Raw genomic sequence first — 25,221 nt, 5'->3', positions numbered from 1 at the left:
GACTCAATTTGTGTATATTTGACGATGTCATAGCCCCCATTCTCTGTTTGGTCTTCCTCTTTTGTTCTTTCCTTCAATCATTCCAAACAGCAACGTTTTTAATTTTCTCTCATCATTCATTCTACATATATGGCCAAAGAGACGTAGTTTCCTTTTAATTATTTTCTGGATTAGGTTTTCTTTTGATTGCATCCGTCTGTAGATTTCCTCATTGTCCACTTTCTGTATCCAGCTTATTCTCAAGATCTTTCTATAGCACTTCTTCTCAAATGCCAATATCCTCCTTTCAGATTCTCTCAGGAGTACCCAGGCCTCATATCCATAGAGCATGCTGCTGAAGATATAGGTTTCTACAATGTGCAGTTTAGTTTGCATCTTTATAGCTCGGCTCTTCCATATTTTGTCCATGGCTTTTAAAATAGTTGTTGCTCTGGCTATTCTAATTTTTATCTCTTTTTTGGGGTCAATCATGCGTCATGTGGCATCCAAGATATGTGAAGTGTTCCACATTTTCCAGCTGAAATCTGTCTATTGTAACTCTAATCAATAACTCCTGTAGCCCAAATATCGTTTTAGTTTTTTCAAAGTTGACATTTAGTCCATATCTTTTTCCTTCTGTGTATAGTGTTTGCAATGTCTGTTCCAGCCTTGCTAAGTCTTCTTCAATCACGACGACGTCATCTGCAAAGCAGAAGTAGTTTATTCTCATGCCATTTATTGAAATGCCTCCACCTTCTTCTTTAATCTTATCTAGTGTTCTTCCCAGATGTGTGATGAAGATGATTGGTGATATTGGGTCCCCTTGTCTTGTGCCTTGACTAGTGGCAAACCAATCTCCAGTCTCACCTGCTATTCTGATTTTTGCTTGTGCTTGGCTGTTTATATCTTTCAGCAGGCAGATCAATTTATTGTCCACACCACAGGATTCCAAGACAGCCCATGTTATATTTTGGTCAATATTATCCAATGCTTTTTGGAAGTCCACGAGACAGCAATATATCCTTTTGTTTTTTCTTCGAGCTTTCTCTGCTATTAGTTTTAGTGCGAGTATTTGTTGCACTGTACTTCGATCTTGTCGAAATCCGGCTTGCTCATCTGGAAAATGTGCCTCCATATGCCCCTTCAGGCGCTCTGTTAGTATTTTCATCAGCGCTTTGCCAAGATGACTCATTAATGCAATAGTTCTGTAATTGGTGCATTCTAAAGCACTGCCTTTCTTATGAAGAACAACCAAGACCGATTTTTTCCACTCTTTGGGGGCATACCCTGATCTCCATATTTCATTACATAGTTTATGTATTTCTTTTGCAACTGATTCTCCCTCATATTTTAGCATCTCGCCTATTATGTTGTCATTTCCAGGACTCTTGTTGTTCTTGAGATGTATTATAGCCTTATTCACCTCCTCTTCCAAGATGTCATTTTCAAAGATCTCTGCTGGTGGATAGATTGCTTTTAGTTCTTTGATTACTTCTGTTGCAATATCATTTAGTTGATTTTTTATATAGTTAGCTGCAATATCTTGTCTATTTGTGTATGATTTCTGTCTTGTCCATCAATAATTTACCATTTTCATCTTTGACTGCTACTGATCTTGTTTGCCACTTCTTAATGACATTTCTTATAAGTTTGTAGACCTCTCTAGTTTTGTGTTCTCCATGGTACTGTTCAATGTCTTTGCACTAGTCCTCCAACCATTTGGCTTTATCAGATCTTGCTGCTTTCCATACTTCATTGCATTTTTGATGGTATAACTCATCTGCTGCCTCTGAATTATCTCTTTTAAGTTTCAGTTCTCTTTTCTCTTGTACCAATTTTAGGGTTACCTGAGTTATCCATTTCTTGTTGATCTTTTCTCTTTCAGGAATTACTTCCTCTACTGCTTTTTTTTAGCACTGTAGTCAGTCGTTCTGCTCTTGTATTTATATTTTGTTTTTCACTTGGGGTCTTCTCATTGTTGTCTCTGAGGAGTAATTTTCAATCAAGAATTCTAGCATTCAATACATATATTTTTTCAATTACTCTGCAATACTTGATCATTTTCATTATCCAGAAATGCAAAATGAACTGTACAGCATTACTAACAGAGATGTATGTGCAAAAAACTTTTCTCTTTGTTTAATATATTAATAATTTATCAAGGTCAGGAACACTCTGCAGAAAAATATGAAAATGATATGATATCCCACACCATATATGGAAAACTTAAGAGAATAATTAATGAAATCTCTTAACCATACCTAAAATAGAATTTACATGCAACTACAGTGGGAATGGAATTAGTTTAATAATGTTTAATAATCTTAATGTGAAAATGCAAAATATTTCACAACATGCCTCAGTTAAAAATAAAACAGTCAAAAAGTAATGCAAAGGATTAAAACTTACACACTACGACTGTTTGTTTTTATTTTTTCATATAATGCATTTGCTTTGTACTTATATACATATTTTATTTAATTTTTCTGTGAATTCAACAATAAACATGTATACCTATCATATATTAGTACTGTCAGAGGGTTAAATAATACAGGAATCCTGCTCTAGATACAAAACACGGCACTTTTTTTAATCTTTGAAAATGCACAGCATGACCCTGTGCCTTGCACCATTTTAACCATAAACTACCAGTCCATTCCATATATATTAGAGACACTTCTGGATGTGTTGCTTATATCTTTAGGAAAAATGTTATTCCTTTCTGGTAGATGTCCAGAAAACACTTCAGTTTTGTATAGCATCATCAACATGGAATAGTAAGGAAGTATACATTATAAAAGTAACTGGATATCATAGTTGATAGCCTAGCACCTGGATGATAGTTCACAGTCAACATCACAATGAATTTAATATTTTGCCACAAGTGTTTTAGCTGCCAAGGATTAAAACAATGTACTGTTAGAGGAAATATAACATATGTGTTGACATGGTTGGCCAAGTGAGTTATGTCTCCACTCCCCACCTTGTTGGTGTTCAAATCTCACATTGAGCCTGATGTTTGTGAATTCCCCTTAGGCACTAGAGAATTTCATCACCCAGTTTGAGACTGATCCATGCTAATTGGTAGCTAGAAGAGCCACCAATAAGCATGGGTCAGTATCCAGTTACTTATGTAACGTATACTTCCTTACTATTCCATGTTGATGATGGTATACAAAACTGAAGTGTTTTATGGACATCTACTGGAAAGGAATAACATTTTCCCTAAAGATATAAGCAACACGTTCAGATATACGAATGGACTGGTAGTTTATGGTTAAAATGGTGCAAGACACAGGATCATCATGCTGTGTGTGTTTTCAAAGATTACAGTAGCAGTACATGAAGTAATAAAAAAAAAAACACTAATAAATTGGTAAATTAGTAAATTACATGTTATGTAAAAACAAAAATAAATAAATGCCATAACTCATTCATGATCAAATGTGTTTGAATGAATTAATTCTCCATAAAAAGTTAAAAACTTCTTGCAATTGTTTGTGTCTAACAAGATATAACTGAGTGTGTGCATCTCAGCCAGATCAGTAAAAACATTATTCATTTCTCAAGTGAAGATGGTTGGTTGATTTATTTATGGTTTATTGGTGCAAGAACAGCAAAGGTCATACTGTGCCACACATTAAAGTTTACAGCAGTACACAAGGTATTAATAAATAATCATAGAAATAAATTATTAAATAATATGTAAGCCCAAAAAATTAAGATAAGCAATGAAGTTTCTACATATAAATAGAATTTATAACCAAACGTGTTTGTATAAATTAATTATTGATAAAAAGTTAAAAACGTCATGCAATTTGTCTGAGTCGCCTGAGTGTATATGGCTCAGCCAGAGAAATAAAAATTTCATTCCTTTCTTGCATGAAGTGCCGAAGAAAGAATATGACAAATGGTGAGATGTGTGTTGCATTTTTCTCACATAGGTGAGTCTTCAGCACAGTAAATAAAAATATGTACAATGACTGTAACCTATGCACAGCCTAGCAAGAAGAACTATCTCTATGCATGAGATTAAACCTGAATTTCAGGCTTAATCTCATGCAATTTGTTTGTCAGTGCTTCCTGACATGATGACTGCCATTAGTCAATTAGCTTTGATCTTATATACTGCCTGTAGCCTGCATATAGTACTGTCAAACAGTATGTTGAAAAAGAATGAACTGATTAGCAGATGCATCTGCAGTCTCATTTCCCTTAATTTCAATGTGGTTGGAAATGAAGCACAACTGAACATCAAAATTCAGGGTCTTCATTTTGTACAAGTTGTAAAAACCTCACAAAGCATTGGATATAGATTATACACAGAAGAGGAGATAGCCTGTAAAGAACTTAATGAGTCTGTATAAATTACTTTTCATAGAGGTTTTTATTTTATATGCACAAGTGTAAGCTGAATGGCATACAATTCAGTTTTATAATTACTGCAATCAAGTGGGATCTGTTTGGAGATAGTAATGTAAGGAAACATAGCAGCACAAGCAAGCTGGCACTCCACCAGAATATGGGATACGGTAAGAATAAGAGTAGCAATATTCAGACATAGGTAGGTCATCAGCCCTCAATAGATAAGAATGTGTAAAATGATTGACCTATGTGGAGCTTCACAACTTCTTTTCTGTTTCCACACTGAATAGACTGCCAATGCTTAATTTCATATAATTTGTCAGTGTTCCTGGCCATGATGATTTCCACTGATTAATTAACTTTGCTATTATTAATAAATTGTCAGTTCTATGGGGGGGGGGGACTAAAAATCAAGACACGGGACAAGTATGAGAAGACCTGACAGTTGCACCTGCAGTCAAATTAATTCCAATGTAGCTGGAAATCCAAAGCTCCTGAATGTCAAAGCTGAGGATCTTCATTTTATACAACAGTGTAAAACATGATAAAGCAATGGATATAGATAGTACACCAGAGAGAAGATGGCCTGTCAAGAACTCAATGAGCCTGTATAAATGATATAAATGATAAATGGCATTCAGCTCAGTTGGATAATTACTGAATTTAAGTGGGATCTGAATGGATATAATGAATCAGGAAACACAGCAGCACAACCAACAGAGGTTCAGGATCTCAAACCATCAGTATAAACAAGTAAGAAATCGCAGCGCTCTGCTCTCTGCACATTAAACAACTGCAGGTGGAATGATGGAGTATCATGAGATTTCCTTAGCTGGCACATAGAGAAAGAGAGAGACTATGCGGAGTACAAACCTGCCATAGAGGAATGCTATTATGTTCATTGCACACACCCAGGATACTTAGAAATAAAGTATTTTTAGAAATCATAGTTAAGAGACAACTGTCCATCAAAGAGCAGTTTCATTTGCTTTGACATCAAGACTATTGGAGGGTGGTCTCCCTTGCAGAAGAGTAAACTTGGACTCTCCCATATCAAGCTCTGATTAAACAACAGTACAATAAAAGCAAAGCAAGGAAATCAATCTGCATTCCATTCTGCAGAAGACAGAATGCAAAGGATATTCAATGTTCTTCACTTTTCTCTTAGTTGATGCCTGTGTGCAAGGAATACGTTTTCTGTAAAAAAAAAAAAATTATAAGAACTGCATGTATTTTTTGCAGAAGTATGCACAGAATTTTTTTTTCTGCTGAAAACTTTAACTCATTGCTAAGAGTCCATGAACAGATCCTATTAATTGTGTGTTGAAGCCGTCTTTCAATGATACTCATATTACAAAAATGGAAGTAAACTGTGAACTCATCAATATACAATATAATATAAGGGAAAAATTGTACAGTTACTGAGTTTACTTTGCAAGCACACTTATGCCAGAGCCGTGGAGAACACCTTCTTGATGAAATGACTAAGATAATGTGTTTCCTACTCAGACATAGGAGATTCAGCTAGACAGAAAGTTTTTAATAAAAACAGGAAGATGTCTCCTCTCCCCCAAGACTTAGATTACAGAGATCTTTTAGCATGCCAAATCTCATAGCTGTGTCATAAGTTTTTTCCATGCATGTAAAAGAAAACTGATACCAATGATGAACAGAATCTCTGAAAGCTACATTGTGTAGCTTTCACCTCTGCAACGAGTTTCCCGGTGTTGTACTACCTTACCCCAGTCCTGAAGATACTTTCAGGTGCAAACTTTGTTTGCTCACACATGGATAAAGGATTAAACTAAATTTATTATAGTCTAACCAAGTGAAAAATAAACTTTCTACATTGTGTGTTGGATAGAAGATTATTGTTGCTTTCTAAATATAAGAGCATTCGGGCATTTACTATTTTCTCCAATATTTTACAAAGACAGCTGGTAAGATTGAAGGTTAATAAATGTTGCTTGTGTTCAGATCTTTTCCTGGTTTTAGGATGGCGGTAACAACTGACTAATACCATGAATCTGGAAACTACTCCTCAGTGAGTATTCGGTTGTATAATAAGAGAAGAAAATACAGTGACGATAGCAAAGATGTTTTATCATCTCATATGGATATCATCAGGACCCACTACACTGGCATGAGGGAAAGAGTAAAAGTGCTTTTTTCTTTTCTCCGTGATGAATAACTGATTGAATGAATCAAGTCCATTTGTAAAAAAGTTGAGCTACCATTTTTCTCGTAGTTCTTTCCATATTAAAAATTAAAATCAAAATTTATGCAATTGCTTTAGGGCCAGCAGATTACACATGTTCTAGGAAAGAGGATTGGTGTGTTCTATATCTACTCTTCATTTTCTGGATCTTATCCAATACAACTTTTACACTGGGTGCATGACTGCTCTTGACTTTGACATCTAATATAACATGCTTTGGCATGAGAATGGTTAAAAACTATGAGATTTGATGTGGTAGAGTTATATTTAATGTGTTATATTTAATTGAGTGGTTATATTTAATGTGTCTTATGTGTTCTTTCTTATGTATAGGGATTGTACGTCCTATTTCACCAATGTACGGTAAGTTACAGGTGCAGTGGATGCAATAAACTCCAGGATGTGCTAATAGAAGGAGAGGATCCTTAGAGGAGTTGAATATGTTCTTAAGTTTAGCAGGTGGTTTAAAGGTGGCATTGAGGTTATAATGGTGTAGGATTCTGTTGATTTTTTCCGATAACCCTTTAATGTATGGAATGGCTATGGTTTTACTGTAGTCTAGATTCCTTTTTGTTGATGTTTTATGAAGTATTTTATTGATAGTATTTTTGTCACAACCTTAAGAAAACATCTTAAGGTTGTGACAAATTGTAAACTAATTCCAACAGATCAAGTGGCACAGCAACACCGACTGCTGTGCGCACACTTTAAAATCAGATCGAAGATAAGAACCTCTGGAAGCCATGGAATGAAGACAATTAAGTGGTTTCGCTTAAAAGAAGAGAGTGTGAGGAATCGTTTTAGGGAGGTGGGGTGTTAGAGAGGATTTCGGATGGACTGGAAAGTGTACAAGATTGGTGGAAACATAATTCAAAAGTAATCCTGAGCTGTGCAATCAAGGTGCTTGGTGAGACATCTGGAAAGATTAGAGAGCAGAAGGAGGGTTGGTGGTGGAATAATAATGTACAAGTGGCAGTGACAGCTAAGAGGAAGGCAAAGCAGAAGTGGGATGAGTCAAGAGTGGAAGAGGACAGAGAGGTGTACAGAGAGAGAGAGAGAGAAAGCAAGAAGCCAAGAGAGTTGTGGCACAGGTGAAGGCCATGACATATCAAGATCTGTATGATCAATTAGAAACAAAGGAAGGACAGAGAAAAATTTACCAACTAGAGAAATGTAGAAATAAAGCAGTAAAGGACATCTTACATGTGAGGCAGATCAAAGACGCTGAAGAAAGAGTATTATGGAGGGATGTGGACATAAGAAACAGATGGAGAATATACTTTGAGGGACTTTTGAATGAGGAAAATGCAAGGACTCACAGAGAAGATGGGCAGCCTTCTGAGGGGATGACGCAGAACATCAGTAGAGGAAGTGACATAGGCCATGAAGAGGATGAAGAATGGAAAATCGATGAGCCCCGACAGGATTCCAGTGGAGGCATGGAAGGCACTGGGGGAAGACGGAATTGACCTGCTGTGGGACTTGTTCATGAAAGTTTGCCAACAGGAAAATATTCCCAAGGAATGGAGGGAGAGTACTCTTCCGCATCTACAAGGGTAAAGGGGATGCACAAGACTGTAAAAATTACAGAGGAATAAAGTTGATGTCCCACACAATGAAAATCCTAGAAAGGGTTCTTGATGAAAGATTGAGGAAGGAGGTGGAGATTGCAAAGGAACAATTTGGCTTCATGCCTGGTAAATCAACAACAGATGCTATCTTTGGGTTACAGCAGATGATGGAAAAGTTTTGAGAGAAACAATGGGAGCTACATCTGGCATTTATTGATCTGGAGAAAGCATACAATAGAGTGCCAAGGCAAGAAGTCTGGAGGTGTCTGAGGGAGAAGAAGGTTCCGGAGAAATATGTCAGGTTGGTGTGGGAGATGTACAGAAATGTGAAGACAAGTGTTCGGACCTGTCTGGGACAGACAGAAAGTTTTCAAGTAACAGTTGGCTTGCATCGAGGGTCAGCATTAAGTCCGTTTCTGTTTAATATTGTGATGGAGGTGGTGACGGAGGAGGTGAGAGAAGATGCGCCTAGGACAATGATGTATGCAGATGACATCTTGCTGTGTGCAGATTCAAGAGAAGAAGCGGGAACTAAACTGGAAAGATGGAGAAAGTACTGGAAGAGAGGTATGAGACTCAGCAGAAGTAAGACAGAGCATATGTGATGCAAAGTGGACGGCAGCCAGGAGACAGATCTGGAGCTGGAAGGAAATGTCATCAGGAAGGTGAGGGACTTTAGATACTTAGGTTCAACAGTGGAAGAAGATGGAAGAGCTGAGAAGGAAGTGGGATGCAGGATACAAACGGGTTGGGGGAACTGGAGGGAGATGGCTGGAGTGTTATGCGATAAGAGGGTGCTGATCAATCTGAAAGGCAAAATCTATAGGACAGTAGTGAGGCCAGCTATGACGTATGCTATAGAAACTGTGGCCCTCAGGAAAAATAACATCAGCAGGATGGAAGTAGATGGAAGAGATGAGAATGCTTAGGTGGATGTGCGGTGTGACCAGAAAGGATCGTCTGAGAAATGACTATGTCAGGGGAACAGTGAAAGTTACACACTTAGGAGCGAAGATGTAAGGGCAAGGTTGAGATGGTTTGGTCATATGATGAGGAGGGAGGACGAATATGTGGGAAGAAGGGTCATGTTAGATGGATGTGCAAGGAAGGAGGAAGCGTGGGCTGCCAAAGAAGAGATGGAAGGTGCTGATAGAAGAGGACTTGAGGATGAAGAACTTGGATGTGGTGACAGCCCAAGACAGGAGGATGTGGAGGAGACTCATCATCAACAGTGACCCCACTTAAGTGGGAGAAGCTGCAGAAGAAGAAGATTTTTGTTATATCCATTATTTATGAATGTGTCGCTGATGATTTTTAGTTTCTGTTTCAGAGTTTGCTGGTTGGAGCAAATTGTTATAGCTCTGTTTTTAAGGGTGTTAATGACTACTTGTTATCCTTCTTGCTTGTGCTTTATATTGCTCATGAGCATGCTGATCACCTTTTGTCTACATTCCTTCCACAATGCTTTCTTTTTTGCAGCTACTGCTTAATACTGTTACTTATCCACTTAATTTATCCCCACTTGGTTTATCCTCCTGACCCTGCATGCATTCTGATACTGCCTCACTCAAACAGTCCCTGACCACTTCCCAAGCACTAATGACATTCATTCCAGGTAGCTTCTAACACCATGGCATTGTTCCAAGTTGCCTCTCAAGTTTGTCATAATCACCAGTTTTGCAGTTTCACATAAACCCTTTCTTGACTAGAAATTCCATATGTTGAGCAACCTTCAAGGACAAGACTGCATGGTCACTTTTCCCAACTGGAGGTAGAGTTGCTACTGTGAATATAGACAGATCTTTTGATGCCTTTTCCAGATCTACAAAACTTAAATAGAGATCTTTGTTATATTCCCATGATTTCTCAACTATTTGTCGTAAAGTGAAGATCTGATCCTGGCAGCCTCTATTTGGCCTGAATCCAGCTTGTTCTTCACCAAGCATTTCTTCCACAATTCTTCTCAACCGCTTCTCAAGTATACTTGCATATATCTTACCAGGAACACTCAGTAAGGAAATACCTCTAATTCTCACATTCAGTTTTATTTCCCTTTTCATATATGGGTACTATGAGAGCTCTACTCCAATCATCGGGAATTTGTCCCTCTCTCCAGGCCTTCAGAACTATGCAGTCACTGCAAGACTTTTATACCACCATACTTCATTCAGCATTTCTGGTCGAATATCATCTACTCCTGCTCCTTTTCCACATTTAAACCCTTTGATGGCTATTTCTACTTCAAGTATGGATATGTATTTCTGACTGTATGCTTGTTGAGTGTTTTTTTACCACTGTGCTATCACTGCTTGTTTCATTTAGCAATTTCTCGAAGTAATTACTCCATACTTCAAGGATATCTTTTTCTCCAGTTTTAATGTCACCTTTTTTTCATCTCAACAATTCTAAGCTTCTTCAACAACCTCCAGAATATTTTGCCACCTTGATATTTATTTTCTATGTTCTTGCCAAAGTCCTCCCATGACTTTTGTTTAGCTAGTTTTACAAAGTGTTTAGCTTTCTTACATTTGTCTCTGTATTCTCTAAGAGCACTAGTTGACTTATTTGACAGGAACTTTTGAGTTCCTGGCAAATAAGTCAACTAGTGCACTTCTTCTTTTTCTTTCTTCTTTTCCTTCACTGCCTCTTTAACTTCCTGTGTCCACCATGGAGTTCTGATTTTTCTATTCTTGCAGACAACCTCACCACATGCCTCTTTGGCTGAGGCACTCAGGGTTTTCTTCAAGGCTTGCCATGGAATCTCCAAGGTTTGGTTCCTGTTCTCAAACTTTCATTTTTTCTTCAATAATCTTTGTGTATTTTAGTCTACAGTTCATATCTGAGAGCTGCTCAACTTTTATTCTCTTTAAAACTTTCTTACATGTTCTTTTCAATATGAAATTCAATTTTATCAGACTCAAGATTTAATCAAGACTAAATAGTGATCACTTCCAATTTCAAATCCTCTGTACACTCTGGTGTCCTGCACCAGGAAGAAAACATCACTATCAACAATAATATAGTCAATGAGACTTTTCTTATACCTTGCTTCTTTTATCCATGTGAATTTGTGCACATTTTTATGTTGGAACATGGCATTAGTAATAACCAGTCCATGTCCTGAGCAGAAATCCAACAGGTATTTGCCATTATTATTAGCTTTGCTCTTTTCTTCAAATTTTCCCAAAATATTTTTCTATGTCTAACAATCATTTCCTACTCTGCTATTTAGATCCCCAACAAGGACCAACTTTTCCTTTTTCATTGTGTCAGATGCTTTCTCTAAAGCATCAAAAAATTCCTCCACATTTACCTTAGTAGAACCTTCTGTGGGACCATAGGCACAAATAAGTCTCACTGTCCAGTTCCCCATTCTGATATTTGCCCACATCACTCTATTTGAAACTGCCTGCCATTCAAGAAGATTAACCTCGTATTTAGTGTTAAATACAATGGCTACTCCTTCTTTTCCTTGGTTGTCATTGCCTGGATCTATAGTCATAAAATACATATTTAATCCCTCACGAGGGCTCAACCTGTCTTAAGTGATGGTGGAGGAACAGGGTGGAACCCCATACGAATAAAAAAAAATAAAATAAACTAGGATTCCTTTCCTGAATGTCTCTGAGTTGTGCTAAACATTAAACAAGGTGGTAGGTTGGATCCCAGTGATAGTGGGCTGGAAAATAGGATAGTAAAAGACTGGAGTACAGCAAAGAATACAGAAAGAAAAATAGAGAAAAGAGGAAGAATTAAAATGGCCAGCAACATCATTGGGAGGGCTCATCCAGCATGAACAGGTACCCCACATGGAGGAATAAGAGATGGATATTTTATGGGATTGATCTCTTTTTTGTTGAATTAGAAGAAAAATATCCCATGTTTTGTTCCAGTAATTTTTGATCTATAACCATTGAGAGAGGAGGTTTATTTGATTCAGAAATTTTTTGTTAAGAGGTTTGGATGAAGAACAGATAATATGAGCTCTTAATAGTCGGAATTTAACAATACCAAATTTCTGTGTGGGACAATATGCTCTCATTTGATGAATATAATGACCAGGGAAACACAGTTTGTAGCAGTCCACTTCAGTCATCCATTTCTCTTTTTAAGAGGATGTCAAGAAAGGATAGAGTTCTGTTCTATGGTAAATTTGATTCTGGGATGCAGGTCATTTATATTTTGTAAGAAGACATTAATGCTTGACATGACTTATTCCAGATTGCAAAAACATTGTTAACATGATGAAGCTAAAGGGAAGCTTTTGGATCAATGGTAGATATTTTTTCTTCCATATGTTCTAAGTAAAAGTTGGCCAGAATTAGGGAAACTGGAGAACCATCACAGTTCCTTCAATCAGTCCATAATACTTTCCATTCCACCTGAAGTGTCCTGAGTTCATGACAAACTTGAAGAAATCCCACTGTGATTGAAATTTAGAAGAAAGTTCAAGGAATTATTACATAGGCAGAGTGGATATTAAATCCAACATTATTTCAAGCTGAATGTTTGCAGAAACTATGAAAGTTTTGTAAGTTAACCTGAGAGTTTTACGGGAATACAATCCTTGGCATCCCTGAATTGCCTTAGCATGGACTACTTAAAAGACATGAGTGCTGCCCAAGCATCCATATGTTTACCTTTTATTAGCCTTAGCCCATTTGATAAAAGTTTCACTGACCTAACAGCTGTTTCAAACTGGTTAATTCTCTTCAGAGACTAGGCAGAAACCTTAAGACAGCAAACCTTTATCCACTTGATAAAGGTTTTACTGGTCTGACATCTGTTTTGAACTAGTTGGTTCTCTTCAAAGACCAGGCAGAAACTTTAAGAGAGCAAAAACTCTCATTCGGTACTAAGGAAATTTAAATGTATTTTCTGTATTTGAGGAATGTATTCTTGTAAGCTCTAAGGTCAACTTACGAAACTTTCATTGTTTCTACAAAAACTTTTGGCTTTGAAATAATATTGGATTTAATATCCACTCTGCCTATGTAATTTTACATAGCCAAAATGAAGCCTTTTGGCTCTTTATTTATGAGAGTTCACTTATGAGAAATACATTTCTCTGACATTTCGATTTCCTTAGAACTGAACAAGAGTTTTTGCTCTCATAAGGTTTCTACATGGTCTCTGAAGAGAACCAACCAGTTCAAATCAGCTGACAAGTTGGTGAAACCTTTATCAAATGAACTAATAAAAGGAAAAATATATGGATGCTCGGGCAGCACTCATGTCTTTTAAGTAGTCCAAGCTAAGGCAACCTGAGGATGCAGAGGACTGTATTCTCTTAAGCTCTCGGGTCAACTTATGAAACTTTCAATGTTTCTACAGACATTTGGCTTGGAAATAATGCTGTATTTAATATCCACTTTGACTATGTAATTTTACAAAGCCAAAAGGTGGATCTTGCTTTTGGCTCTTTCTTCAGTAATCGTTTCAAGGTATCATTCAAAAGAAATGCTGTTGAAGAGTGAGGTAATATGAGAAGTAACCATTAATTCAGAAAAGTTTCAATTTTCCAATTTTTGAAATAAAATCAGAAGTATTCATAACAGATGAGTAAGAATGGCTGGCAAAAGGGGGTGAGGATTTCAGAGAAACTCTGAAATTTTGTTAACTAGGCTTTCCTATTCAGTCAACAACTGGTTGCAGAGGATATCTAGGCTGGCGAGGCTTTGAAATCCTAGGTAGCCTGAAGCCTTTGAAAAGTATCTGGATCAACGGAAATTACATTACCTAATAAAGAGTTAAGTTTGTTTCATTGGCTATTGGTAGGATCCCTGCTGATAACAACATAGGTGTTATGATCTCATAGAAGAATATCTATCTTACATCTACATTCAGAGGAATCTAACATAACAGTAACATTGCCTTTATCAGCTCTTGTGATAATTAGATTTTTGTTATTATGTAGACTATGATGAGCTGTTAATTCCAAGATATTTAAAGATGGTGGTTTTAAACCAAAAATAATTTTGGCAACCATGAAAAATTTATTTTTACGAGGGAATGTGTATGTGTGGAAAGATTTGATAAACACCTAGAACAAAAATGATATTAAAGCAACTAATGCAACCACAAGAAAGAACATATCTTAAAATCCTTTAACCCCCATGTTTCATCAAATAGTAATAATTTGTTCTTTTTCTTTTAGGATATATAAGAAGACATAAAATTAACTAATTTTTGTTCTAAGTGTTTATCAGAACTTTTCAGCCCCTCTCCCCCCATATATTCATGGGAAATAGGAGACACCATGTAGAAAATATCTAAATAATGGAAACATTTCAGAACCTGAAAATGGGTGGGTGGGGGTAATGTGGAAGGCAGTGAGAAGGAAATGTATAAGCAAATTGGGCTGGCTAATAAGAAAAGTGTGATCATTATGGGCGATTTCAATTATGGTAATATAGACCGGAATGAAAAGACAGTATATGGAACCAAGGAGAATGAATTTCTTGCATTTTCGAGGGACAACTATCTTACGCAGTATGTAATCAAGAGGATGGATCTTGCATTTGATTATCTCATCAGAGGATATTATTGGAAATGAGGTGTCAAATTTTCCTTTATTTGGTGAAAGCGACTATGAAGTGATCACTTAGGTGTGACCAGCCATATCAGGACTCTTGTAAGAAAGAGTTATATATGGAACCATGAGGCAGGTGATTATGATAAACTCAAGAGCAGCTTGCAAATATATCATGGAACGTGGAATTGGATGGGAAAGAAATCAATGCTGCTTACTCAATACTAAGAAACAATCTGGCAGAGACAATGACTAAGTGTATTCCAAGGGTTAGGAGATTAAATAAGGTTGGAGTAAAGTAAGAATAAAATGGATGACTAAAGATGCAATCTGGAAGAATAAGGAACTGCAGTCAGCACAAAATGAGTAAAATAATCAGTTACATGAACAATACAAAGAGCAAGCAAAGAAAGTGGCTTGCTTGGTAAGGATAGCAAGAGTCCAGTGTGAGCAGCAGTTAGCAAGTGAGGGTAAAAAAAATTTCAGGGAGATTTTTTCTATATGTGGCAGTGGAACAAATTATTATGGGAGGGTGATAATGGTAAAATGATAAATGAGGTGGTGCCTGTGAATAAGTTATGTTAAACTTGTGCTCCCACATTTTATTGTAATTGCAAGTTTTTTGTGCAAAACAAGCAGTAAACGGAAAACTAACAGAGGGTACCAAAGAACCAATTACTTCTGCACAACTCGTAAGTACCCATAGTCCATTAAATCAGTTATTTTTTACAATTAAAGAACAGGCACGTGAAAGCAACCACTATGCCTACTGTGCAAAGTAAACATGGTAGCAACAAAGGCCAACAACAACAAATGATTACCTTGAGTCCCGTGAACATAGTGCCGCTAATTGGCAACAAGTTGAATGCCAATACTAAGTGCCGCAGCTGTGAGACCAAAGTTACCGAAAGAAAAAAGGTATATTGTCCGATTTCTGTTGCCACTGGCTACATATTATACTACATATTATACGTGAAAATAGATGAATTGGTGCACAAGCTTTTTACAGATCTCAACCAGCCTTACTTCTGGATGATGTGCCTCCCTTCCATAAAACAACAACTAAACGTAGGCAAACGAGTTGAAAAATCTCAAACAACACCTTAATACTATGATCGATACCTTCTCCTCCAAAATCCGAAAGTTGGAAACTAAGCTTGAGACACTTGACAACCAGTGCACCCGTGCCCGCTAACGAACTTCGCAAACTAATCGCATCAATGGTACACGAGTCACTTGAGGACGAAAATAAGAGATTCAATGCTGTTATGCTGAATTTTCTGAAGGAAAACGGTAAATCATTAAAAGAAGATGTCAGCAAACTAGCAGGAGAATGCAACTTTGATCCCAGAAATATTGTCAAATGTCATCGTTTCGGAAGCATAAACAAAAGAAAGGACAGAACAAACTTTCCAGGTCTGCATGAAAGTGATCTGCAACACAACGACAAACACATCCAAATTTATAATGGCGATAAACAAGCTAAAGAACACTTGCCCCCAGTCGCACATACGTGCTCGACCTGATTTAACTGTTGCCTAGAGAGAACAAAGATGCCAACTCCAAAGACAACTAGAAGAAAAACACAAAATGGAGACAAGTTGGATGATAGATTACAAACAAACCAAACTAGTGCAAAAACCAAGTAATGCCACTAGTAGTCACCAAGGAGACCATAAACGTGCAAGACCCTTGCGGCCAAATCCATGCCTCCCAGAACCTTGCATATCCACTTCACCTACATCTGTGGCCTCAACTCCAACCTTAATAGTGTCCACTACCATCTACAGTCCACCAAACCTCACCTACTCTTTTTAACAGAAACTCAAATCTCACCTTCCCCCAGCACTATCCATCTCAACCTAACTATACACTTAACTTTAACTTTTTTTTATTTAACTCCTTTCGACCCAATAGTGGCGTCTGAGCATATTTCTGCTCTGACATACCCTGCCAGAGAGCACCTAACCTAGAATTGCCCGATTTCGGCCTTCTTTGGCTGAAAATATCCCTCTCCCACTCAGTCAAATTCATCTGCTGTCTCTATCGCTCTCCTAATACCACCAACCACTCTGAGCTCTTTTATTTCCTCTCCTTAAAAGTTGATTTTCTCCAGTCCCACTCTCCTAACAGTGAAATCATCCTCTTGAGTGATGTCACTGTTAGGAGAGTGGGACTGGAGTAATATATATAATATTATAATGTCCATAACACCAATTGGCTTTCCTTTTCTAGTTGTACAGATCCTGCAGGCAGAGATGCTGAAACATTTGCCATCACTAATGACCTTACACAAATTGTTCAAAAGCCAAGCAGAATACCAGATAACCCGAACCACTCCCCAAATATCTAAAGCGTTAATCGAACAATTCCAATTATTAACTATTCAATCACTGTCGAAACATAAGCTGTAACCTTTAACATGTTGTATTGCATTTATATAACATAAGCATTGTTATTATTTATAAACACAAACAAAATTTACTTTTTTTCATTTTTTCCTTGGGATTGGAGGAACATGCAATGCCCCCTGTATCCTTTTGACAAAAAGAGATCATAAACTTGTTGTCTAAATTACACACAAAAAGTCTCCTGGCCCTGATGTTCCTCCAATTGTCCTGAAGGTCTGTGCACCAGAACTGGCTCCTATCCAATGCCGTCTGTACATACTCTCTTACTCCACTGGTGTATATATATATATATATATATATATATATATCCCAAAGTTTGGAAACTGGCCTATATTCAACCCAATTCCTAAAAAGGGTGACAAATCATCACTGCCATTTAACTACTGCCCTATCTCACTCACTCACTTCAGTACTATCCAAAGTGATGGAGAAAAACCATCAACTCACAGCTCCTATTCTACCTTGAAAGTACCTTAGCTATTAAGGGACCACCAGTACGGATTCCATCGATGCCGATCAACAGGAGATCTACTCTCATACATCACTGGACAAATGTCATGGAGAAATTTGGCGAATCCCAAGTAGTTGCACTTGATATCTCTAAAGCCTTTGACCAGGTCTGGCACAAAGGCTTACTAAGCAAACTCCCATCATTTGGACTGTCTCAGGACTTCTGCAGATGGATTGTCAGCTTTCTGTTAGTGTGATTGCCGCCTGCCATCGGCAGACGGCAATGACAGACGGCTCCCTATCCTCTCACCACCCAACTAATGCTGGGGTCCCACAAGCTTCAGTTCTCTCACCAACCCCCTCTTCCTTCTGTATATCAATGACCTACTTCAGTTGACCTCCAACCCAATACATAGTTTTGCAGACAACAGCACTCCTCCCTTTCATTCGACAAACCCTACTCTACACAAATTACTTCAACCCATAGAGCATCAACCACCACTGCCCTTAATTCTAACCTCTAAGCCATCCTCCAATGATCAGATGATCTCGTCAACTTCAACGCTAGTAAAACCCAGTTCTGTCTTATTTCTCACAAAAAAGAACCATTTTCCCCCAGCATTATTTTTGATAACACTCAAATTCCCAGACAAGATGAGATTTCTCTTCTTGGAATTACCCTGACATCAAACCTCTCCTGGCATAAACACATCACAACCATTCCATCCTCGGCTTCCAAAAAACTACGTTTCTCTTTCGCTCAAGACGTTACTTCACCTCTAAACAGCTGTTAACCTTATACAAATCGCAAATCCACCCAGCTATGGGATACTGCTCTCACATTTGGAGCGGGGCTCCTAAAAACTCCCTCAAAATGCTAAACTCAATACAGAGGAGAGTAATTAGACTGATAAATGACTCATCTCTTACCAACTGGCTCCCCTCACTCTCAATACAGATGTTTGGTCTCTGCAATTTGTATATTCTAAAATATTTCCATCGAATTGTTCTTCTGAAACAGCATCAATAATTCCCCAATCTGTAATAAGCCCATTGGAACACATACAGCTGCTGCCCAACATCCTTTCACAGTACACCTTGAAACCCACAGAACAAGTTTCTTTTCCTCCTCCTTCATCCCTGCTACTGCTGTACTGTGGAACAGTCTCCCCCTGACGTATTTCCCAAGGAATACAACATACAGGCTTTTAAATTAAATGTAACCAAGTTTTTCCTTACTCAACCCACTACCCATAGACAGTACTAATGTACTATAGATTGACCAGCTGACCTCTTGTATATAGTCCCAACATAAAAAAAAAAAAAAAACCTAAGGAGGATATAGTAGAGGTGTTAAATAAGAAATTCACTAAAGTATTCCATCCTTGTTAATGTAACATAATACAAAACTTAGAGCAGTGGGAAAGGAGAGGGAGGGAGGGAGGGAGGGAGGGGGAGAGAGAGAGAGAGAGAGAGAGAGGAACCACTGATGGCAAGTGAGAAAGAGGTATAGGAACTGAATAAATTTGATGTCAATAAGGCCATAGGACTTGATGATACGAGCGACGTCCAGAAAGTAAGTTCCGATAGGCTGTCAGAGAAACAAAAATCTACTTACAAAAAACACTTTATTGGAAATTAAAGTGGACATCTTTCACTACTTTTCTACATAATTTCTGCCATTGTTCAGGCACTTATCATAACAGGGCACCAAGAGTTGTATACCTTCATCGTAGAAGGTATACAACTGTATACAAATGTCGCTTGTGATGCAAACCACGTATTGACTGCTTCTTTGATCTCATCATCATCTTGAAACTGCTGGCCACCAAGGAAAGATTTCAGATGTTTGAACAGGTGAAAGTCGCTTGGCACGAGGTCAGGACTATATGGGGACGATGGAATTGTTCCCAGCCGAAGATGGCGAGAAGTTGTTGTGTTACGCATGTTCATTGCTGTGTTCTCTATAAACCTCAATAATTTGACAATGAATTTCAGCTGCTTTAATGTTCCTCGCATTCAAGAAACAGATAACTGACCTAATTTCACATGTGGCGGGCGAATCGATTTTCTTAGACATTACACACACACACACACACACACACACACACACACACACCAAGAAGCGTACGCACTGCAAGAATGTCTGAAAATGACACCAACGCCTTGCTAACGAATCAACAAACTCAGCACGATGCGCACTATTGCGATCGCAGGGCTGCAGTGAAAATATTTTAAAACGGAACACTTTCTGAACATCCCTCATATATCACTATGTGTCTTGAAGAAATGTTCCAGGCCTTAACAAAGGCTTTAACTTTCTTTTTTAATATTAGTCTTAGACTGGCTTAAAGTTCCAATGGAATGGAAAGAGGGGCACAATTGTTCTATTTCATAAAAGGGGTAATAAGACTAAAGTTTCGAATTACAGGCCAATCTGTTTGTCTAGAGTTGTGATCAATGTGTTAAAGAGAAGCTTGGTGAGAACCAGAATTCAGAATTGGATTGACAACAGCAGAATTCTCTTTTATGGACAGCATGAGTTTGCAAAGGAAGATAGTGTTTTAGCAATTTACTTACTTATTATAAGGAGGTGACAAATACATTGGACGAGGGGGATGCATACACAGTATTATATTTAGATTTTGCAAAGGTCTTTGATAGACTGACAAATGACAAGCTGGAAATTAAATTGAAACAGATGGGATTGAATGGTAGATTAGTGGTTGGATTGGAGATCAGCTGTCTAATAAATGGTATCAGCAGGTTGTGTATGGAGGAGTGACATCCCAAATGAGGAACGTCATCAGCAGTGTGCCCTAAGCATCTGTTTTAAGGACAGTGTTGTTTACTTTGTATGTAAATTACATTAGGCAGGACTTGACTAGTGACGTACAGTTGTTTGCAGATGACAATGCAAAGTTGGTGAAAGCTATTAGGAGTAGAACGGATGTCACAGCCTTGCAAGAGGACTTGAATAGACTGAAGGTATCAGTGAGTGTGTGTGGGAATGTCAGTTCAATGTAGCAAAGTGTAAGATTTTGCAAATGTAGCAAAATGTAAGATAGGGAACTGAAATTATGGGGACATTTTGTTAAAATTGCCAGATTATGGTCACTTGGATTTCAAAAGGATGATGAGTTGTTGGAGAGGGTCATAAATGATTGATGGTTTTGGGTCTCTGAAATATGGAGAATGAAGTCATATTGAGAGAATGCGAATTGCAGAGGGCTAATGAATAAAAGATGGAGGGGGGGGGCATGATTGAGAGATGTAAGTTAGTAAGGGGTAATTACCAGATTAATGTGTATGAGATTTTTCATAGAATGGCTGGAGACAGGGGAGAACAAGAGGCCATCCCTGAAAGCTGTATAAGGAGGGTGTGAGCAAGAGGAGGGATGAGTAGGTTTTTGTAGCTTTTTGCATGGAGTGGTGAGTGCAAAGACAGTGAATGCATTTAAGTCAAAGTGTGAGATGAGCATGTAGAAGTTAGCAATGGTGAGAGTGGTGAGTAAATGGCTATACATACTTTTTGTAAGTAGAAACTACTCTGTCACATGAAATAACTAGAGTGACGTATGTGGGCCATGATATCAGGCTGAGATTTATTCTGTAGGAGAATTGCCATTAATCAGGGCATCTCAACCTCTGCAAAAGAAAGGCCTGACCTACTATCACACCAAGGTCAGTCAACAAATTAGATTTCATCTACTACCCAAAAGAGGTCTAACCCCCCCCCCCCCACCAATATAGCAGATAAAGCAGAAATATTAGTCCTAAAATCTCTAAAAACTAACAAGATATTATGTATTTTTTTTTTTTGTTTGTTTGTTTGTGTATGAGAGTATCCCGGCTATTCAGTCATTCCATGGCTGGAGGAAAGTTAAAAAGCTGTCACCACATTATGCCTGTTCTCCTAGACTTTACTGTCAGCCAAAACCACACAAAACAACTGCACCACTGTGACCAATAGTCAAAAGAATTGACAGCCCTAATTATCACCTAGTCAAGAAACTAGTGGCTGCATTCAAGGAGTTGGGATTTCCTCTCTTAAATAAAAAAAAAAAAATAAACAACACTTCATAAACATCATATTCAATAATGAAGATCTATTAGTCAGCTTTAACATAACTGCCTTTTCATGAAATATACTGATCAATGATACAATTTTTCTCCTGCAGAATTGATGCGATATAGTTCCACTTTTATTTTTTTATCATTTTAAATTTTATTATAATTTTTAATTTAATTTAATTATTTTAAAATTTACTCTTCTCTTTCTTTTCCTCAGCAGAGGTCAGGCTAGTTTAAATGATCAACAAAACAGTTATACTATAGCATATTTATGTGCATTGTGATGTAGCTTTTAGTTCATATATATGTATTCAAGATGATGACCTCAAGCTCTATGTCAAAACTCTATGTTTCCTAGGTCAAAACTGCATGATTACACTCCCCAAATGGGGGACAGTGTCGCTACCCTGGTTACCGCCAAATCGTATGATGCTATCACCAGATCCAGAAATCTTGCACCACTCATGCCTTCCATTACATTGTGTCTCTTGGCATGCAATGGAGCTTAGCAGCTGTGTACATCTCTCTTCCCCCATGACTGTTCCTCTTTCTAATCAATGTCCCCATAATTGGAACCCCCACAATAACTTACCTTATGCTCATTATACTAATCATCTGCATGCTATCCACATTCTTCCTTGCACTCCCTGATATATAGCAACATCAAACTGCATATAATATTGCACACTGCTGGCCTTTAATATCATCAGACAGTCTCAAATGCACTGTCCTCTATATTCTCCATCTTCCTGCTGAACCCCTACTCTTTTTGGGCTTCAGTGCTGCTATCAATAGCAAAACTCCTCTTCCAATGTTCCCTCTCTCCTCTCTGAAAATACTAAACTCCTTCCATTCTAAACCTATGGCCATATTCTGCCATCTCATTAATGCCTATAATCTTTGGCAAAAGTTGAACTAACCAAAGCCCAAAACATTTCTATCTTATTCTGGATGTATATTAATGTCAGATACTACAGTATCTCTTTTGGTCAGCAACCTCCATGACACTTGTGTTGCCTATCCTATTGATTTCCTGAACTTGAGAAGCTACATTCAGCATCATCTGATTATTCTCTCATTCTTCTGCCTCAAGAATGCCTGCTTGCTTGCCCACACACATATACACTTGGGACTTCGGCCACTTCTGTAGAGAGTCACCGTAGAAGTAATTGTAGAAAAAACGGAAGTGAAAAGTGAATCTGGAAGATAGAAGTCGATTAAGTACATGATTGAGGGAGCATCTATGAGCTGAACTGATCTCTGCCTGCATTGAGAATTCCTAGGCAAATTTTAAGTGCCCACCCTTACCATGTAAACAGTATACTAAAGATGAGTGGATTTGGGATTCGTGTACTGTTAGTAGCTAGGTGGGTGAAAAATAACATCTTGAGCAAAAAATTTCAAATGCCTTGTTTTAAGACTGGAGATAAATATCATTCCAAGGAGAGAAAGTGATCTGATATTATCTGGTAATTTGTGGATGACTAAGGATAAGGATATGCGAGCTGAGATTCCTTTTGCCAGAGAAAGGCAAGACTGTTTCGGTGGGATTGTAAGTGACTAGGTTATCCTTGCCCTGAAGAATGATACAGAGATCAGTGTTTAACGTTGGTTGCAGATGATCTCGCAATGCTCCTGTGTAAGCTCTGATTGATTTGTCGAAGGAGTAAAATGAATGAAGTATACTATCATCAGCAAAGCTGTGGAAAGGATTAGAGATGATTCAGAGTAGATCATTTATGTATAGGAGAAAGAGGATAAGTGATAGAACACAGGGTCAATCTGTCATGAATACACAGTAAAAGATTATTCAGAAAGATGGCTACTACAGAATTACAGATGGGGGGCAGGTGGACTAAAAGGATTTTTTTTTGCAAGCACTGATGCCAAACATAATCAAAAGCCTAGGAAATATCAACAGCAGCAGCAGCGTGTGTTCTTCGAAACTTATCCATGGCACGTGCCTAGTGGTAGGTGACAAAGGTTAAGAGGTCAGCTATGGATGTAGATTGGCAGAATCCATACTCATCATCACTGCTTCCAAGTAGCGGAAAAGTTGCTTGTTGATAATCTTCTCCATTATTTTGGAAAAGATTAAAATTATGGAGAACATCCGATAGTCTGGTGGCAGACTTTTACTTTCCTTTATTCTTTGGGGTGGGGGTGGGGGTGGGGAAATAAATGTTTGCTTCTATGTGTTAGAATAGGTATGTGCCAGCTGAGTACAAAAGATTATAGAGACAATAAAAGAGAGGTGTTAGCTCTGGAGCACATTTGAATATGACTAGAGAGATGCCACCAACACCAGAAGACTTTTCATATCTTAGTGTTCAGCATTCTTTTGATGTCTTTTTCGCCAAAAAATCACATCTTCCTCAAGCCATATATGACTGAGTATGTGGGCTGAAATCTAACACTCTTTAACCTCAGATCAAAGAGTGTTAGATCAAATTATAGTGTCAGATTTCAATTAAAGATGTGGCTGTTCTTCCTCTGGGTGGTGATGCTGATCATGATGTGCTGACCTGGGAAATGGCTATGATCAATTCAGAAAAGGTTGCATACTGAACCACAAAGCAGGATATGACTAACTGAGGAGAATACCGGCTTCAGTTCCATAGGAAGCATTAAAAAGATATTTAAATGATGCAATATCAGAACATGTCCCAACAGTCCATGAAGAAAAAATAGGCTAGGAGTGAAATGGATGTACTATCTTATTATTAAGCAAGAAATTCTTAAAAAAAAGATGATGTGGAAAGAATACCTTATGCTCAAGGATGATCAATTACTGATCATTGTAAAGCATAGGCCAAAACAGTTATAAGTATTGTATGGAAAGCAAAATTTGAGTATGAAAAGAAACTTGTTCTTCAAGCTAAAGATAATCTTAAAGAATTCTATCATTATGCAGAAAGTAAAAGAAAGAATGAATGTGGAAGGATAACTTTTGTGCAGATAGTATGTGGGCTACTGATACAGAAGAGACAGTTCAACTAATGACTGCTTTTTTGCTAAGAGACCTGGTGTAAATAACGGAGCGCAATGCTACCTCCGAATGAAGAAACTTGGATGTATGAAGAATCTATACTTTGCAATGAATTGCAAGGTTTTATACTTTACACATTTTACAATAATATTATGGCTGAATTATGAAAGACTGTTACATAAGTTAGAGGATTGGATGATAAGCTATTATTTTGGATAAGAAGATGGTTGACTGACAAATATTAAAAAGTGATCTATGGAAGAAGGGAAGAAATAGTCTGCAAGAGTTAAGAAGACGAGTGGAGTACTCCCCACCACACACCCCAAGGGTTCAGTAATTGGTCCACTACTATTTGACACTGGGAAAGACTTCTTGAGAGAAGATACAGTTAATTTCTTATTATGCAAAGACAGACAGGGTAATCAGGAATATGACTGATGTGCAGCACTTGCAGAATGATTTGAACAGGCTGGCATTTGTGGGCAAGTGAAAATGTCTGTCAGTTCAATATTAATAAATGCAAAGTTATGTACTCTGGTGTGAAGAAATATCCAATGACAAATATTGGTGTAATTATGCTAGAAACTTCAACTTCCTGAGTACTGGAGTTTCAGTACACAGGAAGTTGAAGT

At 37.8% G+C, this 25,221-nt stretch overlaps 1 protein-coding gene across 1 annotated transcript in view; it reads right to left on the bottom strand.

Annotated features, from left to right (window-relative positions):
- The window catches only part of LOC150105510 (zinc finger MYND domain-containing protein 11), a 289,391-nt gene that overhangs the window by 124,337 nt on the left and 139,833 nt on the right, over positions 1-25,221 (bottom strand). The window lies entirely within an intron of this gene.

This window comes from Typopeltis vanoorti, chromosome 6, assembly GCF_054136105.1.
Source record: "Typopeltis vanoorti isolate ZY-2024b chromosome 6, IOZ_Tvanoo_1.0, whole genome shotgun sequence".
NCBI lineage: Eukaryota > Metazoa > Arthropoda > Arachnida > Uropygi > Thelyphonidae > Typopeltis > Typopeltis vanoorti.
Note: the sequence above shows the minus strand (reverse complement) of the source record. Positions and strands in the feature narration are given on the sequence as shown.